The sequence below is a fragment of the Triturus cristatus genome, unplaced genomic scaffold (assembly GCF_964204655.1).
Source record: "Triturus cristatus unplaced genomic scaffold, aTriCri1.1 SCAFFOLD_638, whole genome shotgun sequence".
Classification (NCBI taxonomy): Eukaryota; Metazoa; Chordata; class Amphibia; order Caudata; family Salamandridae; genus Triturus; species Triturus cristatus.
Genome location: NW_028188162.1, coordinates 95,646 through 113,739, shown reverse-complemented (window position 1 = coordinate 113,739; position 18,094 = coordinate 95,646). Strand labels below are relative to the sequence as shown.

Genomic DNA, 18,094 nt, shown 5'->3' with positions numbered 1-18,094 from the left:
TAACAGAATCAGATAATAGGCTTACTATATTTATAGCATACTACTGAAGAAATAACAGATGATGAAGTGCTACTGATTGTTAACCCGAGATAGATGGAAATCTTATATTCAGCTGTTTACATTCATGGTGTCTTTAAGCATTATCAAAAAATCAAAACTAGACTTTCCTAAATTACTTGTAATAAATGGGAGATTAATTACTTAGTGTTAGAACTTTGAACCATTAATGGATGTTCAAGGCACTTTAACATTGATATATAATTCCACATCTATATCAAATTGATTCAACTAATCATTCTAGCAGCTCTTGCTCCAAAGAGATATACAGTTAACAAAGAGACACAAGAAAAAGCATCTTTTTTTTAACACAGAAACTTGGCCTGTACAGGGATCGAACCTGTGACCTTGGCGTTATTAGCACCACGCTCTAACCAACTGAGCTAACAGGCCGCTGTTTGTGCTGGGCTGGGGGACAAGCATATGAAGAATTGCCAATGTCAGTGAACCCCAGATAGTTTGAAAGCTTATTTTCAGCTGTTTACCCATAAGGTATATTTATATATTATCGACATGAAGAAACAAATATCACAAAAAAATCAATACAAATGAGATTTTCATTCTTAGTGTTAAAACTTAGAACCATTAATGTATGTTCTATGTGGTTTAGCAATAAATAACAGTTCATCATCTATATTAAATTAATTCATCTACTCATTCTATCAGCTCCTGCTCAAAGGAAATATAGAGATAAACATCAGACAGAAGAAAATGCTTGTAATAAATGAGAGATTTAGTTACTTAGTGTTAGAACTTACAACCATTAATGGATGTTCAAGGCACTTTAACATTAATATATAATTCCACATCTATATCAAATTGATTCAACTAATGATTCTAGCAGCTCTTGCTCCAAAGAGATATACAGTTATCAAAGAGACACAAGAAAAAGCATCTTTTTTTTAACCCAGAAACTTGGCCTGTACAGGGATCGAACCTGTGACCTTGGCGTTATTAGCACCACGCTCTAACCAACTGAGCTAACAGGCCGCTGTTCGTGCTGGGCTGGGGGACAAGCATATGAAGAATTGCCAATGTCAGTGAACCCCAGATAGTTTGAAAGCTTATTTTCAGCTGTTTACCCATAAGGTATATGTATATATTATCGACATGAAGAAACAAATATCACAAAAAAATCAATACAAATGAGATTTTCATTCTTAGTGTTAAAACTTAGAACCATTAATGTATGTTCTATGTGGTTTAGCAATAAATAACAGTTCATCATCTATATTAAATTAATTCATCTACTCATTCTATCAGCTCCTGCTCAAAGGAAATATAGAGATAAACATCAGACAGAAGAAAATGCTTGTAATAAATGAGAGATTTAGTTACTTAGTGTTAGAACTTACAACCATTAATGGATGTTCAAGGCACTTTAACATTAATATATAATTCCACATCTATATCAAATTGATTCAACTACTAGCAGCTCTTGCTCCAAAGAGATATACAGTTAACAAAGAGACACAAGAAAAAGCATCTTTTTTTTAACACAGAAACTTGGCCTGTACAGGGATGGAACCTGTGACCTTGGCGTTATTAGCACCACGCTCTAACCAACTGAGCTAACAGGCCGCCGTTCGTGCTGGGCTGGGGGACAAGCATATGCAGAACTGCTAATGTCAGTGAACCCCAGATAGATTGAAAGCTTATTTTCAGCTGTTTACCCATAAGGTATATTTATATATTATCGACATGAAGAAACAAATATCACAAAAAAATCAATACAAATGAGATTTTCATTCTTAGTGTTAAAACTTAGAACCATTAATGTATGTTCTATGTGGTTTAGCAATAAATAACAGTTCATCATCTATATTAAATTAATTCATCTACTCATTCTATCAGCTCCTGCTCAAAGGAAATATAGAGATAAACATCAGACAGAAGAAAATGCTTGTAATAAATGAGAGATTTAGTTACTTAGTGTTAGAACTTACAACCATTAATGGATGTTCAAGGCAGTTTAACATTAATATATAATTCCACATCTATATCAAATTGATTCAACTAATGATTCTAGCAGCTCTTGCTCCAAAGAGATATACAGATAACAAAGAGACAGAAGAAAAAGCATCTTTTATTTAACACAGAAACTTGGCCTGTACAGGGATCGAACCTGTGACCTTGGCGTTATTAGCACCACGCTCTAACCAACTGAGCTAACAGGCCGCCGCTCGTGCTGGGCTGGGGGACAAGCATATGAAGAATTGCTAATGTCAGTGAACCCCAGATAGTTTGAAAGCTTATTTTCAGCTGTTTACCCATAAGGTATATTTATATATTATCGACATGAAGAAACAAATATCACAAAAAAATCAATACAAATGAGATTTTCAATCTTAGTGTTAAAACTTAGAACCATTAATGTATTTTCCATGTGGTTTAGCAATAAATAACAGTTCATAATCTATATTAAATTAATTCATCTACTCATTCTATCAGCTTCTGCTCAAAGGAAATATAGATTTAAACAAGATACAGAAGAAAATGCATCTATTTCAACATTAAAGCAGCGTTAAGTGTTTGCTTGGAGAGTGGTAGAAAGTATGTTCTTGGCATTTTTAACTTCATGTTCTAACAGAATCAGATAATAGGCTTACTATATTTATAGCATACTACTGAAGAAATAACAGATGATGAAGTGCTACTGATTGTTAACCCGAGATAGATGGAAATCTTATATTCAGCTGTTTACATTCATGGTGTCTTTAAGCATTATCAAAAAATCAAAACTAGACTTTCCTAAATTACTTGTAATAAATGGGAGATTAATTACTTAGTGTTAGAACTTTGAACCATTAATGGATGTTCAAGGCACTTTAACATTAATATATAATTCCACATCTATATCAAATTGATTCAACTAATGATTCTAGCAGCTCTTGCTCCAAAGAGATATACAGATAACAAAGAGACAGAAGAAAAAGCATCTTTTATTTAACACAGAAACTTGGCATGTACAGGGATCGAACCAGTGACCTTGGCGTTATTAGCACCACGCTCTAACCAACTGTGCTAACAGGCCGCCGTTCGTGCTGGGCTGGGGGACAAGCATATGAAGAATTGCTAATGTCAGTGAACCCCAGATAGTTTGAAAGCTTATTTTCAGCTGTTTACCCATAAGGTATATTTATATATTATCGACATGAAGAAACAAATATCACAAAAAAATCAATACAAATGAGATTTTCATTCTTAGTGTTAAAACTTAGAACCATTAATGTATGTTCTATGTGGTTTAGCAATAAATAACAGTTCATCATCTATATTAAATTAATTCATCTACTCATTCTATCAGCTCCTGCTCAAAGGAAATATAGAGCTAAACATCAGAAAGAAGAAAATGCTTGTAATAAATGAGAGATTTAGTTACTTAGTTTTAGAACTTACAACCATTAATGGATGTTCAAGGCACTTTAACATTAATATATAATTCCACATCTATATCAAATTGATTCAACTAATGATTCTAGCAGCTCTTGCTCCAAAGAGATATACAGTTAACAAAGAGACACAAGAAAAAGCATCTTTTTTTTAACACAGAAACTTGGCCTGTACAGGGATCGAACCTGTGAGCTTGGTGTTATTAGCACCACGCTCTAACCAACTGAGCTAACAGGCCGCTGTTTGTGCTGGGCTGGGGGACAAGCATATGAAGAATTGCTAATGTCAGTGAACCCCAGATAGTTTGAAAGCTTATTTTCAGCTGTTTACCCATAAGGTATATTTATATATTATCGACATGAAGAAACAAATATCACAAAAAAATCAATACAAATGAGATTTTCATTCTTAGTGTTAAAACTTAGAACCATTAATGTATGTTCTATGTGGTTTAGCAATAAATAACAGTTCATCATCTATATTAAATTAATTCATCTACTCATTCTATCAGCTCCTGCTCAAAGGAAATATAGAGATAAACATCAGACAGAAGAAAATGCTTGTAATAAATGAGAGATTTAGTTACTTAGTGTTAGAACTTACAACCATTAATGGATGTTCAAGGCACTTTAACATTAATATATAATTCCACATCTATATCAAATTGATTCAACTAATGATTCTAGCAGCTCTTGCTCCAAAGAGATATACAGTTAACAAAGAGACACAAGAAAAAGCATCTTTTATTTAACACAGAAACTTGGCCTGTACAGGGATCGAACCTGTGACCTTGGCGTTATTAGCACCACGCTCTAACCAACTGAGCTAACAGGCCGCTGTTCGTGCTGGGCTGGGGGACAAGCATATGAAGAACTGCTAATGTCAGTGAACCCCAGATAGTTTGAAAGCTTATTTTCAGCTGTTTACCCATAAGGTATATTTATATATTATCGACATGAAGAAACAAATATCACAAAAAAATCAATACAAATGAGATTTTCATTCTTAGTGTTAAAACTTAGAACCATTAATGTATTTTCCATGTGGTTTAGTAATAAATAACAGTTCATCATCTATATTAAATTAATTCATCTACTCATTCTATCAGCTTCTGCTCAAAGGAAATATAGATTTAAACAAGATACAGAAGAAAATGCATTTATTTCAACATTAAAGCAGCGTTAAGTGTTTGCTTGGAGAGTGGTAGAAAGTATGTTCTTGGCATTTTTAACTTCATGTTCTAACAGAATCAGATAATAGGCTTACTATTTTTATAGCATACTAGTGAAGAAATAACAGATGATGAAGTGCTACTGATTGTTAACCAGAGATAGATGGAAATCTTATATTCAGCTGTTTACATTCATGGTGTCTTTAAGCATTATCAAAAAATCAAAACTAGACTTTCCTAAATTACTTGTAATAAATGGGAGATTAATTACTTAGTGTTAGAACTTTGAACCATTAATGGGTGTTCAAGGCACTTTAACATTAATATATAATTCCACATCTATATCAAATTGATTCAACTAATGATTCTAGCAGCTCTTGCTCCAAAGAGATATACAGATAACAAAGAGACAGAAGAAAAAGCATCTTTTATTTAACACAGAAACTTGGCCTGTACAGGGATCGAACCTGTGACCTTGGCGTTATTAGCACCACGCTCTAACCAACTGAGCTAACAGGCCGCTGTTTGTGCTGGGCTGGGGGACAAGCATATGAAGAATTGCGAATGTCAGTGAACCCCAGATAGTTTGAAAGCTTATTTTCAGCTGTTTACCCATAAGGTATATTTATATATTATCGACATGAAGAAACAAATATCACAAAAAAATCAATACAAATGAGATTTTCAATCTTAGTGTTAAAACTTAGAACCATTAATGTATTTTCCATGTGGTTTAGCAATAAATAACAGTTCATCATCTATATTAAATTAATTCATCTACTCATTCTATCAGCTCCTGCTCAAAGGAAATATAGAGATAAACATCAGACAGAAGAAAATGCTTGTAATAAATGAGAGATTTAGTTACTTAGTGTTAGAACTTTCAACCATTAATGGATGTTCAAGGCACTTTAACATTAATATATAATTCCACATCTATATCAAATTGATTCAACTACTAGCAGCTCTTGCTCCAAAGAGATATACAGTTAACAAAGAGACACAAGAAAAAGCATCTTTTTTTTAACACAGAAACTTGGCCTGTACAGGGATCGAACCTGTGACCTTGGCGTTATTAGCACCACGCTCTAACCAACTGAGCTAACAGGCTGCCGTTCGTTCTGTGCTGGGGGACAAGCATATGCAGAACTGCTAATGTCAGTGAACCCCAGATAGTTTGAAAGCTTATTTTCAGCTGTTTACCCATAAAGTATATTTATATATTATCGACATGAAGAAACAAATATCACAAAAAAATCAATACAAATGAGATTTTCATTCTTAGTGTTAAAACTTAGAACCATTAATGTATGTTCTATGTGGTTTAGCAATAAATAACAGTTCATCATCTATATTAAATTAATTCATCTACTCATTCTATCAGCTCCTGCTCAAAGGAAATATAGAGATAAACATCAGACAGAAGAAAATGCTTGTAATAAATGAGAGATTTAGTTACTTAGTGTTAGAACTTACAACCATTAATGGATGTTCAAGGCACTTTAACATTAATATATAATTCCACATCTATATCAAATTGATTCAACTAATGATTCTAGCAGCTCTTGCTCCAAAGAGATATACAGATAACAAAGAGACAGAAGAAAAAGCATCTTTTATTTAACACAGAAACTTGGCCTGTACAGGGATCGAACCTGTGACCTTGGCGTTATTAGCACCACGCTCTAACCAACTGTGCTAACAGGCCGTTGTTCGTGCTGGGCTGGGGGACAAGCATATGAAGAATTGCTAATGTCAGTGAACCGCAGATAGTTTGAAAGCTTATTTTCAGCTGTTTACCCATAAGGTATATTTATATATTATCGACATGAAGAAACAAATATCACAAAAAAATCAATACAAATGAGATTTTCATTCTTAGTGTTAAAACTTAGAACCATTAATGTATGTTCTATGTGGTTTAGCAATAAATAACAGTTCATCATCTATATTAAATTAATTCATCTACTCATTCTATCAGCTCCTGCTCAAAGGAAATATAGAGCTAAACATCAGACAGAAGAAAATGCTTGTAATAAATGAGAGATTTAGTTACTTAGTGTTAGAACTTACAACCATTAATGGATGTTCAAGGCACTTTAACATTAATATATAATTCCACATCTATATCAAATTGATTCAACTAATGATTCTAGCAGCTCTTGCTCCAAAGAGATATACAGTTAACAAAGAGACACAAGAAAAAGCATCTATTTTTTAACACAGAAACTTGGCCTGTACAGGGATCGAACCTGTGACCTTGGCGTTATTAGCACCACGCTCTAACCAACTGAGCTAACAGGCCGCTGTTTGTGCTGGGCTGGGGGACAAGCATATGAAGAATTGCTAATGTCAGTGAACCCCAGATAGTTTGAAAGCTTATTTTCAGCTGTTTACCCATAAGGTATATTTATATATTATCGACATGAAGAAACAAATATCACAAAAAAATCAATACAAATGAGATTTTCATTCTTAGTGTTAAAACTTAGAACCATTAATGTATGTTCTATGTGGTTTAGCAATAAATAACAGTTCATCATCTATATTAAATTAATTCATCTACTCATTCTATCAGCTCCTGCTCAAAGGAAATATAGAGATAAACATCAGACAGAAGAAAATGCTTGTAATAAATGAGAGATTTAGTTACTTAGTGTTAGAACTTACAACCATTAATGGATGTTCAAGGCACTTTAACATTAATATATAATTCCACATCTATATCAAATTGATTCAACTACTAGCAGCTCTTGCTCCAAAGAGATATACAGTTAACAAAGAGACACAAGAAAAAGCATCTTTTTTTTAACACAGAAACTTGGCCTGTACAGGGATGGAACCTGTGACCTTGGCGTTATTAGCACCACGCTCTAACCAACTGAGCTAACAGGCCGCCGTTCGTGCTGGGCTGGGGGACAAGCATATGCAGAACTGCTAATGTCAGTGAACCCCAGATAGATTGAAAGCTTATTTTCAGCTGTTTACCCATAAGGTATATTTATATATTATCGACATGAAGAAACAAATATCACAAAAAAATCAATACAAATGAGATTTTCATTCTTAGTGTTAAAACTTAGAACCATTAATGTATGTTCTATGTGGTTTAGCAATAAATAACAGTTCATCATCTATATTAAATTAATTCATCTACTCATTCTATCAGCTCCTGCTCAAAGGAAATATAGAGATAAACATCAGACAGAAGAAAATGCTTGTAATAAATGAGAGATTTAGTTACTTAGTGTTAGAACTTACAACCATTAATGGATGTTCAAGGCACTTTAACATTAATATATAATTCCACATCTATATCAAATTGATTCAACTAATGATTCTAGCAGCTCTTGCTCCAAAGAGATATACAGATAACAAAGAGACAGAAGAAAAAGCATCTTTTATTTAACACAGAAACTTGGCCTGTACAGGGATCGAACCTGTGACCTTGGCGTTATTAGCACCACGCTCTAACCAACTGAGCTAACAGGCCGCCGCTCGTGCTGGGCTGGGGGACAAGCATATGAAGAATTGCTAATGTCAGTGAACCCCAGATAGTTTGAAAGCTTATTTTCAGCTGTTTACCCATAAGGTATATTTATATATTATCGACATGAAGAAACAAATATCACAAAAAAATCAATACAAATGAGATTTTCAATCTTAGTGTTAAAACTTAGAACCATTAATGTATTTTCCATGTGGTTTAGCAATAAATAACAGTTCATAATCTATATTAAATTAATTCATCTACTCATTCTATCAGCTTCTGCTCAAAGGAAATATAGATTTAAACAAGATACAGAAGAAAATGCATCAATTTCAACATTAAAGCAGCGTTAAGTGTTTGCTTGGAGAGTGGTAGAAAGTATGTTCTTGGCATTTTTAACTTCATGTTCTAACAGAATCAGATAATAGGCTTACTATATTTATAGCATACTACTGAAGAAATAACAGATGATGAAGTGCTACTGATTGTTAACTCGAGATAGATGGAAATCTTATATTCAGCTGTTTACATTCATGGTGTCTTTAAGCATTATCAAAAAATCAAAACTAGACTTTCCTAAATTACTTGTAATAAATGGGAGATTAATTACTTAGTGTTAGAACTTTGAACCATTAATGGATGTTCAAGGCACTTTAACATTAATATATAATTCCACATCTATATCAAATTGATTCAACTAATGATTCTAGCAGCTCTTGCTCCAAAGAGATATACAGATAACAAAGAGACAGAAGAAAAAGCATCTTTTATTTAACACAGAAACTTGGCCTGTACAGGGATCGAACCTGTGACCTTGGCGTTATTAGCACCACGCTCTAACCAACTGTGCTAACAGGCCGTTGTTCGTGCTGGGCTGGGGGACAAGCATATGAAGAATTGCTAATGTCAGTGAACCGCAGATAGTTTGAAAGCTTATTTTCAGCTGTTTACCCATAAGGTATATTTATATATTATCGACATGAAGAAACAAATATCACAAAAAAATCAATACAAATGAGATTTTCATTCTTAGTGTTAAAACTTAGAACCATTAATGTATGTTCTATGTGGTTTAGCAATAAATAACAGTTCATCATCTATATTAAATTAATTCATCTACTCATTCTATCAGCTCCTGCTCAAAGGAAATATAGAGATAAACATCAGACAGAAGAAAATGCTTGTAATAAATGAGAGATTTAGTTACTTAGTGTTAGAACTTACAACCATTAATGGATGTTCAAGGCACTTTAACATTAATATATAATTCCACATCTATATCAAATTGATTCAACTAATGATTCTAGCAGCTCTTGCTCCAAAGAGATATACAGTTAACAAAGAGACACAAGAAAAAGCATCTTTTTTTTAACACAGAAACTTGGCCTGTACAGGGATCGAACCTGTGACCTTGGCGTTATTAGCACCACGCTCTAACCAACTGAGCTAACAGGCCGCCGTTCGTGCTGGGCTGGGGGACAAGCATATGAAGAATTGCTAATGTCAGTGAACCCCAGATAGTTTGAAAGCTTATTTTCAGCTGTTTACCCATAAGGTATATTTATATATTATCGACATGAAGAAACAAATATCACAAAAAAATCAATACAAATGAGATTTTCATTCTTAGTGTTAAAACTTAGAACCATTAATGTATGTTCTATGTGGTTTAGCAATAAATAACAGTTCATCATCTATATTAAATTAATTCATCTACTCATTCTATCAGCTCCTGCTCAAAGGAAATATAGAGATAAACATCAGACAGAAGAAAATGCTTGTAATAAATGAGAGATTTAGTTACTTAGTGTTAGAACTTACAACCATTAATGGATGTTCAAGGCACTTTAACATTAATATATAATTCCACATCTATATCAAATTGATTCAACTAATGATTCTAGCAGCTCTTGCTCCAAAGAGATATACAGATAACAAAGAGACAGAAGAAAAAGCATCTTTTATTTAACACAGAAACTTGGCCTGTACAGGGATCGAACCTGTGACCTTGGCGTTATTAGCACCACGCTCTAACCAACTGAGCTAACAGGCCGCCGCTCGTGCTGGGCTGGGGGACAAGCATATGAAGAATTGCTAATGTCAGTGAACCCCAGATAGTTTGAAAGCTTATTTTCAGCTGTTTACCCATAAGGTATATTTATATATTATCGACATGAAGAAACAAATATCACAAAAAAATCAATACAAATGAGATTTTCAATCTTAGTGTTAAAACTTAGAACCATTAATGTATTTTCCATGTGGTTTAGCAATAAATAACAGTTCATAATCTATATTAAATTAATTCATCTACTCATTCTATCAGCTTCTGCTCAAAGGAAATATAGATTTAAACAAGATACAGAAGAAAATGCATCTATTTCAACATTAAAGCAGCGTTAAGTGTTTGCTTGGAGAGTGGTAGAAAGTATGTTCTTGGCATTTTTAACTTCATGTTCTAACAGAATCAGATAATAGGCTTACTATATTTATAGCATACTACTGAAGAAATAACAGATGATGAAGTGCTACTGATTGTTAACCCGAGATAGATGGAAATCTTATATTCAGCTGTTTACATTCATGGTGTCTTTAAGCATTATCAAAAAATCAAAACTAGACTTTCCTAAATTACTTGTAATAAATGGGAGATTAATTACTTAGTGTTAGAACTTTGAACCATTAATGGGTGTTCAAGGCACTTTAACATTAATATATAATTCCACATCTATATCAAATTGATTCAACTAATGATTCTAGCAGCTCTTGCTCCAAAGAGATATACAGATAACAAAGAGACAGAAGAAAAAGCATCTTTTATTTAACACAGAAACTTGGCCTGTACAGGGATCGAACCTGTGACCTTGGCGTTATTAGCACCACGCTCTAACCAACTGAGCTAACAGGCCGCTGTTTGTGCTGGGCTGGGGGACAAGCATATGAAGAATTGCGAATGTCAGTGAACCCCAGATAGTTTGAAAGCTTATTTTCAGCTGTTTACCCATAAGGTATATTTATATATTATCGACATGAAGAAACAAATATCACAAAAAAATCAATACAAATGAGATTTTCAATCTTAGTGTTAAAACTTAGAACCATTAATGTATTTTCCATGTGGTTTAGCAATAAATAACAGTTCATCATCTATATTAAATTAATTCATCTACTCATTCTATCAGCTCCTGCTCAAAGGAAATATAGAGATAAACATCAGACAGAAGAAAATGCTTGTAATAAATGAGAGATTTAGTTACTTAGTGTTAGAACTTTCAACCATTAATGGATGTTCAAGGCACTTTAACATTAATATATAATTCCACATCTATATCAAATTGATTCAACTACTAGCAGCTCTTGCTCCAAAGAGATATACAGTTAACAAAGAGACACAAGAAAAAGCATCTTTTTTTTAACACAGAAACTTGGCCTGTACAGGGATCGAACCTGTGACCTTGGCGTTATTAGCACCACGCTCTAACCAACTGAGCTAACAGGCTGCCGTTCGTTCTGTGCTGGGGGACAAGCATATGCAGAACTGCTAATGTCAGTGAACCCCAGATAGTTTGAAAGCTTATTTTCAGCTGTTTACCCATAAAGTATATTTATATATTATCGACATGAAGAAACAAATATCACAAAAAAATCAATACAAATGAGATTTTTATTCTTAGTGTTAAAACTTAGAACCATTAATGTATGTTCTATGTGGTTTAGCAATAAATAACAGTTCATCATCTATATTAAATTAATTCATCTACTCATTCTATCAGCTCCTGCTCAAAGGAAATATAGAGATAAACATCAGACAGAAGAAAATGCTTGTAATAAATGAGAGATTTAGTTACTTAGTGTTAGAACTTACAACCATTAATGGATGTTCAAGGCACTTTAACATTAATATATAATTCCACATCTATATCAAATTGATTCAACTAATGATTCTAGCAGCTCTTGCTCCAAAGAGATATACAGATAACAAAGAGACAGAAGAAAAAGCATCTTTTATTTAACACAGAAACTTGGCCTGTACAGGGATCGAACCTGTGACCTTGGCGTTATTAGCACCACGCTCTAACCAACTGTGCTAACAGGCCGTTGTTCGTGCTGGGCTGGGGGACAAGCATATGAAGAATTGCTAATGTCAGTGAACCGCAGATAGTTTGAAAGCTTATTTTCAGCTGTTTACCCATAAGGTATATGTATATATTATCGACATGAAGAAACAAATATCACAAAAAAATCAATACAAATGAGATTTTCATTCTTAGTGTTAAAACTTAGAACCATTAATGTATGTTCTATGTGGTTTAGCAATAAATAACAGTTCATCATCTATATTAAATTAATTCATCTACTCATTCTATCAGCTCCTGCTCAAAGGAAATATAGAGATAAACATCAGACAGAAGAAAATGCTTGTAATAAATGAGAGATTTAGTTACTTAGTGTTAGAACTTACAACCATTAATGGATGTTCAAGGCACTTTAACATTAATATATAATTCCACATCTATATCAAATTGATTCAACTACTAGCAGCTCTTGCTCCAAAGAGATATACAGTTAACAAAGAGACACAAGAAAAAGCATCTTTTTTTTAACACAGAAACTTGGCCTGTACAGGGATGGAACCTGTGACCTTGGCGTTATTAGCACCACGCTCTAACCAACTGAGCTAACAGGCCGCCGTTCGTGCTGGGCTGGGGGACAAGCATATGCAGAACTGCTAATGTCAGTGAACCCCAGATAGATTGAAAGCTTATTTTCAGCTGTTTACCCATAAGGTATATTTATATATTATCGACATGAAGAAACAAATATCACAAAAAAATCAATACAAATGAGATTTTCATTCTTAGTGTTAAAACTTAGAACCATTAATGTATGTTCTATGTGGTTTAGCAATAAATAACAGTTCATCATCTATATTAAATTAATTCATCTACTCATTCTATCAGCTCCTGCTCAAAGGAAATATAGAGATAAACATCAGACAGAAGAAAATGCTTGTAATAAATGAGAGATTTAGTTACTTAGTGTTAGAACTTACAACCATTAATGGATGTTCAAGGCAGTTTAACATTAATATATAATTCCACATCTATATCAAATTGATTCAACTAATGATTCTAGCAGCTCTTGCTCCAAAGAGATATACAGATAACAAAGAGACAGAAGAAAAAGCATCTTTTATTTAACACAGAAACTTGGCCTGTACAGGGATCGAACCTGTGACCTTGGCGTTATTAGCACCACGCTCTAACCAACTGAGCTAACAGGCCGCCGCTCGTGCTGGGCTGGGGGACAAGCATATGAAGAATTGCTAATGTCAGTGAACCCCAGATAGTTTGAAAGCTTATTTTCAGCTGTTTACCCATAAGGTATATTTATATATTATCGACATGAAGAAACAAATATCACAAAAAAATCAATACAAATGAGATTTTCAATCTTAGTGTTAAAACTTAGAACCATTAATGTATTTTCCATGTGGTTTAGCAATAAATAACAGTTCATAATCTATATTAAATTAATTCATCTACTCATTCTATCAGCTTCTGCTCAAAGGAAATATAGATTTAAACAAGATACAGAAGAAAATGCATCTATTTCAACATTAAAGCAGCGTTAAGTGTTTGCTTGGAGAGTGGTAGAAAGTATGTTCTTGGCATTTTTAACTTCATGTTCTAACAGAATCAGATAATAGGCTTACTATATTTATAGCATACTACTGAAGAAATAACAGATGATGAAGTGCTACTGATTGTTAACCCGAGATAGATGGAAATCTTATATTCAGCTGTTTACATTCATGGTGTCTTTAAGCATTATCAAAAAATCAAAACTAGACTTTCCTAAATTACTTGTAATAAATGGGAGATTAATTACTTAGTGTTAGAACTTTGAACCATTAATGGATGTTCAAGGCACTTTAACATTAATATATAATTCCACATCTATATCAAATTGATTCAACTAATGATTCTAGCAGCTCTTGCTCCAAAGAGATATACAGATAACAAAGAGACAGAAGAAAAAGCATCTTTTATTTAACACAGAAACTTGGCATGTACAGGGATCGAACCAGTGACCTTGGCGTTATTAGCACCACGCTCTAACCAACTGTGCTAACAGGCCGCCGTTCGTGCTGGGCTGGGGGACAAGCATATGAAGAATTGCTAATGTCAGTGAACCCCAGATAGTTTGAAAGCTTATTTTCAGCTGTTTACCCATAAGGTATATTTATATATTATCGACATGAAGAAACAAATATCACAAAAAAATCAATACAAATGAGATTTTCATTCTTAGTGTTAAAACTTAGAACCATTAATGTATGTTCTATGTGGTTTAGCAATAAATAACAGTTCATCATCTATATTAAATTAATTCATCTACTCATTCTATCAGCTCCTGCTCAAAGGAAATATAGAGCTAAACATCAGAAAGAAGAAAATGCTTGTAATAAATGAGAGATTTAGTTACTTAGTTTTAGAACTTACAACCATTAATGGATGTTCAAGGCACTTTAACATTAATATATAATTCCACATCTATATCAAATTGATTCAACTAATGATTCTAGCAGCTCTTGCTCCAAAGAGATATACAGTTAACAAAGAGACACAAGAAAAAGCATCTTTTTTTTAACACAGAAACTTGGCCTGTACAGGGATCGAACCTGTGAGCTTGGTGTTATTAGCACCACGCTCTAACCAACTGAGCTAACAGGCCGCTGTTTGTGCTGGGCTGGGGGACAAGCATATGAAGAATTGCTAATGTCAGTGAACCCCAGATAGTTTGAAAGCTTATTTTCAGCTGTTTACCCATAAGGTATATTTATATATTATCGACATGAAGAAACAAATATCACAAAAAAATCAATACAAATGAGATTTTCATTCTTAGTGTTAAAACTTAGAACCATTAATGTATGTTCTATGTGGTTTAGCAATAAATAACAGTTCATCATCTATATTAAATTAATTCATCTACTCATTCTATCAGCTCCTGCTCAAAGGAAATATAGAGATAAACATCAGACAGAAGAAAATGCTTGTAATAAATGAGAGATTTAGTTACTTAGTGTTAGAACTTACAACCATTAATGGATGTTCAAGGCACTTTAACATTAATATATAATTCCACATCTATATCAAATTGATTCAACTAATGATTCTAGCAGCTCTTGCTCCAAAGAGATATACAGTTAACAAAGAGACACAAGAAAAAGCATCTTTTATTTAACACAGAAACTTGGCCTGTACAGGGATCGAACCTGTGACCTTGGCGTTATTAGCACCACGCTCTAACCAACTGAGCTAACAGGCCGCTGTTCGTGCTGGGCTGGGGGACAAGCATATGAAGAACTGCTAATGTCAGTGAACCCCAGATAGTTTGAAAGCTTATTTTCAGCTGTTTACCCATAAGGTATATTTATATATTATCGACATGAAGAAACAAATATCACAAAAAAATCAATACAAATGAGATTTTCATTCTTAGTGTTAAAACTTAGAACCATTAATGTATTTTCCATGTGGTTTAGTAATAAATAACAGTTCATCATCTATATTAAATTAATTCATCTACTCATTCTATCAGCTTCTGCTCAAAGGAAATATAGATTTAAACAAGATACAGAAGAAAATGCATTTATTTCAACATTAAAGCAGCGTTAAGTGTTTGCTTGGAGAGTGGTAGAAAGTATGTTCTTGGCATTTTTAACTTCATGTTCTAACAGAATCAGATAATAGGCTTACTATTTTTATAGCATACTAGTGAAGAAATAACAGATGATGAAGTGCTACTGATTGTTAACCAGAGATAGATGGAAATCTTATATTCAGCTGTTTACATTCATGGTGTCTTTAAGCATTATCAAAAAATCAAAACTAGACTTTCCTAAATTACTTGTAATAAATGGGAGATTAATTACTTAGTGTTAGAACTTTGAACCATTAATGGGTGTTCAAGGCACTTTAACATTAATATATAATTCCACATCTATATCAAATTGATTCAACTAATGATTCTAGCAGCTCTTGCTCCAAAGAGATATACAGATAACAAAGAGACAGAAGAAAAAGCATCTTTTATTTAACACAGAAACTTGGCCTGTACAGGGATCGAACCTGTGACCTTGGCGTTATTAGCACCACGCTCTAACCAACTGAGCTAACAGGCCGCTGTTTGTGCTGGGCTGGGGGACAAGCATATGAAGAATTGCGAATGTCAGTGAACCCCAGATAGTTTGAAAGCTTATTTTCAGCTGTTTACCCATAAGGTATATTTATATATTATCGACATGAAGAAACAAATATCACAAAAAAATCAATACAAATGAGATTTTCAATCTTAGTGTTAAAACTTAGAACCATTAATGTATTTTCCATGTGGTTTAGCAATAAATAACAGTTCATCATCTATATTAAATTAATTCATCTACTCATTCTATCAGCTCCTGCTCAAAGGAAATATAGAGATAAACATCAGACAGAAGAAAATGCTTGTAATAAATGAGAGATTTAGTTACTTAGTGTTAGAACTTTCAACCATTAATGGATGTTCAAGGCACTTTAACATTAATATATAATTCCACATCTATATCAAATTGATTCAACTACTAGCAGCTCTTGCTCCAAAGAGATATACAGTTAACAAAGAGACACAAGAAAAAGCATCTTTTTTTTAACACAGAAACTTGGCCTGTACAGGGATCGAACCTGTGACCTTGGCGTTATTAGCACCACGCTCTAACCAACTGAGCTAACAGGCTGCCGTTCGTTCTGTGCTGGGGGACAAGCATATGCAGAACTGCTAATGTCAGTGAACCCCAGATAGTTTGAAAGCTTATTTTCAGCTGTTTACCCATAAAGTATATTTATATATTATCGACATGAAGAAACAAATATCACAAAAAAATCAATACAAATGAGATTTTCATTCTTAGTGTTAAAACTTAGAACCATTAATGTATGTTCTATGTGGTTTAGCAATAAATAACAGTTCATCATCTATATTAAATTAATTCATCTACTCATTCTATCAGCTCCTGCTCAAAGGAAATATAGAGATAAACATCAGACAGAAGAAAATGCTTGTAATAAATGAGAGATTTAGTTACTTAGTGTTAGAACTTACAACCATTAATGGATGTTCAAGGCACTTTAACATTAATATATAATTCCACATCTATATCAAATTGATTCAACTAATGATTCTAGCAGCTCTTGCTCCAAAGAGATATACAGATAACAAAGAGACAGAAGAAAAAGCATCTTTTATTTAACACAGAAACTTGGCCTGTACAGGGATCGAACCTGTGACCTTGGCGTTATTAGCACCACGCTCTAACCAACTGTGCTAACAGGCCGTTGTTCGTGCTGGGCTGGGGGACAAGCATATGAAGAATTGCTAATGTCAGTGAACCGCAGATAGTTTGAAAGCTTATTTTCAGCTGTTTACCCATAAGGTATATTTATATATTATCGACATGAAGAAACAAATATCACAAAAAAATCAATACAAATGAGATTTTCATTCTTAGTGTTAAAACTTAGAACCATTAATGTATGTTCTATGTGGTTTAGCAATAAATAACAGTTCATCATCTATATTAAATTAATTCATCTACTCATTCTATCAGCTCCTGCTCAAAGGAAATATAGAGCTAAACATCAGACAGAAGAAAATGCTTGTAATAAATGAGAGATTTAGTTACTTAGTGTTAGAACTTACAACCATTAATGGATGTTCAAGGCACTTTAACATTAATATATAATTCCACATCTATATCAAATTGATTCAACTAATGATTCTAGCAGCTCTTGCTCCAAAGAGATATACAGTTAACAAAGAGACACAAGAAAAAGCATCTATTTTTTAACACAGAAACTTGGCCTGTACAGGGATCGAACCTGTGACCTTGGCGTTATTAGCACCACGCTCTAACCAACTGAGCTAACAGGCCGCTGTTT

The 18,094-nt window shown here is 33.5% G+C and overlaps 14 non-coding genes across 14 annotated transcripts; all 14 read right to left on the bottom strand.

Moving 5' to 3' along the window:
- Positions 1-376: 376 nt before the first annotated feature.
- On the bottom strand, positions 377-450 carry TRNAI-AAU (transfer RNA isoleucine (anticodon AAU)). Its single transcript has one exon. It is a non-coding gene; the product is annotated as a tRNA-Ile (tRNA).
- Positions 451-973: 523 nt separating this feature from the next.
- Positions 974-1,047, bottom strand: TRNAI-AAU (transfer RNA isoleucine (anticodon AAU)). Its single transcript has one exon. It is a non-coding gene; the product is annotated as a tRNA-Ile (tRNA).
- Positions 1,048-2,161: 1,114 nt separating this feature from the next.
- Positions 2,162-2,235, bottom strand: TRNAI-AAU (transfer RNA isoleucine (anticodon AAU)). Its single transcript has one exon. It is a non-coding gene; the product is annotated as a tRNA-Ile (tRNA).
- Positions 2,236-4,211: 1,976 nt separating this feature from the next.
- On the bottom strand, positions 4,212-4,285 carry TRNAI-AAU (transfer RNA isoleucine (anticodon AAU)). Its single transcript has one exon. It is a non-coding gene; the product is annotated as a tRNA-Ile (tRNA).
- Positions 4,286-5,067: 782 nt separating this feature from the next.
- Positions 5,068-5,141, bottom strand: TRNAI-AAU (transfer RNA isoleucine (anticodon AAU)). The gene has a single exon. It is a non-coding gene; the product is annotated as a tRNA-Ile (tRNA).
- A 1,711-nt stretch (positions 5,142-6,852) lies between these two features.
- TRNAI-AAU (transfer RNA isoleucine (anticodon AAU)) lies at positions 6,853-6,926 on the bottom strand. The gene has a single exon. It is a non-coding gene; the product is annotated as a tRNA-Ile (tRNA).
- A 1,114-nt stretch (positions 6,927-8,040) lies between these two features.
- TRNAI-AAU (transfer RNA isoleucine (anticodon AAU)) lies at positions 8,041-8,114 on the bottom strand. The gene has a single exon. It is a non-coding gene; the product is annotated as a tRNA-Ile (tRNA).
- A 1,379-nt stretch (positions 8,115-9,493) lies between these two features.
- TRNAI-AAU (transfer RNA isoleucine (anticodon AAU)) lies at positions 9,494-9,567 on the bottom strand. Its single transcript has one exon. It is a non-coding gene; the product is annotated as a tRNA-Ile (tRNA).
- A 523-nt stretch (positions 9,568-10,090) lies between these two features.
- TRNAI-AAU (transfer RNA isoleucine (anticodon AAU)) lies at positions 10,091-10,164 on the bottom strand. The gene has a single exon. It is a non-coding gene; the product is annotated as a tRNA-Ile (tRNA).
- A 782-nt stretch (positions 10,165-10,946) lies between these two features.
- On the bottom strand, positions 10,947-11,020 carry TRNAI-AAU (transfer RNA isoleucine (anticodon AAU)). Its single transcript has one exon. It is a non-coding gene; the product is annotated as a tRNA-Ile (tRNA).
- Positions 11,021-13,322: 2,302 nt separating this feature from the next.
- On the bottom strand, positions 13,323-13,396 carry TRNAI-AAU (transfer RNA isoleucine (anticodon AAU)). The gene has a single exon. It is a non-coding gene; the product is annotated as a tRNA-Ile (tRNA).
- A 1,976-nt stretch (positions 13,397-15,372) lies between these two features.
- On the bottom strand, positions 15,373-15,446 carry TRNAI-AAU (transfer RNA isoleucine (anticodon AAU)). Its single transcript has one exon. It is a non-coding gene; the product is annotated as a tRNA-Ile (tRNA).
- Positions 15,447-16,228: 782 nt separating this feature from the next.
- On the bottom strand, positions 16,229-16,302 carry TRNAI-AAU (transfer RNA isoleucine (anticodon AAU)). Its single transcript has one exon. It is a non-coding gene; the product is annotated as a tRNA-Ile (tRNA).
- Positions 16,303-18,013: 1,711 nt separating this feature from the next.
- TRNAI-AAU (transfer RNA isoleucine (anticodon AAU)) lies at positions 18,014-18,087 on the bottom strand. The gene has a single exon. It is a non-coding gene; the product is annotated as a tRNA-Ile (tRNA).
- Positions 18,088-18,094: the final 7 nt, after the last annotated feature.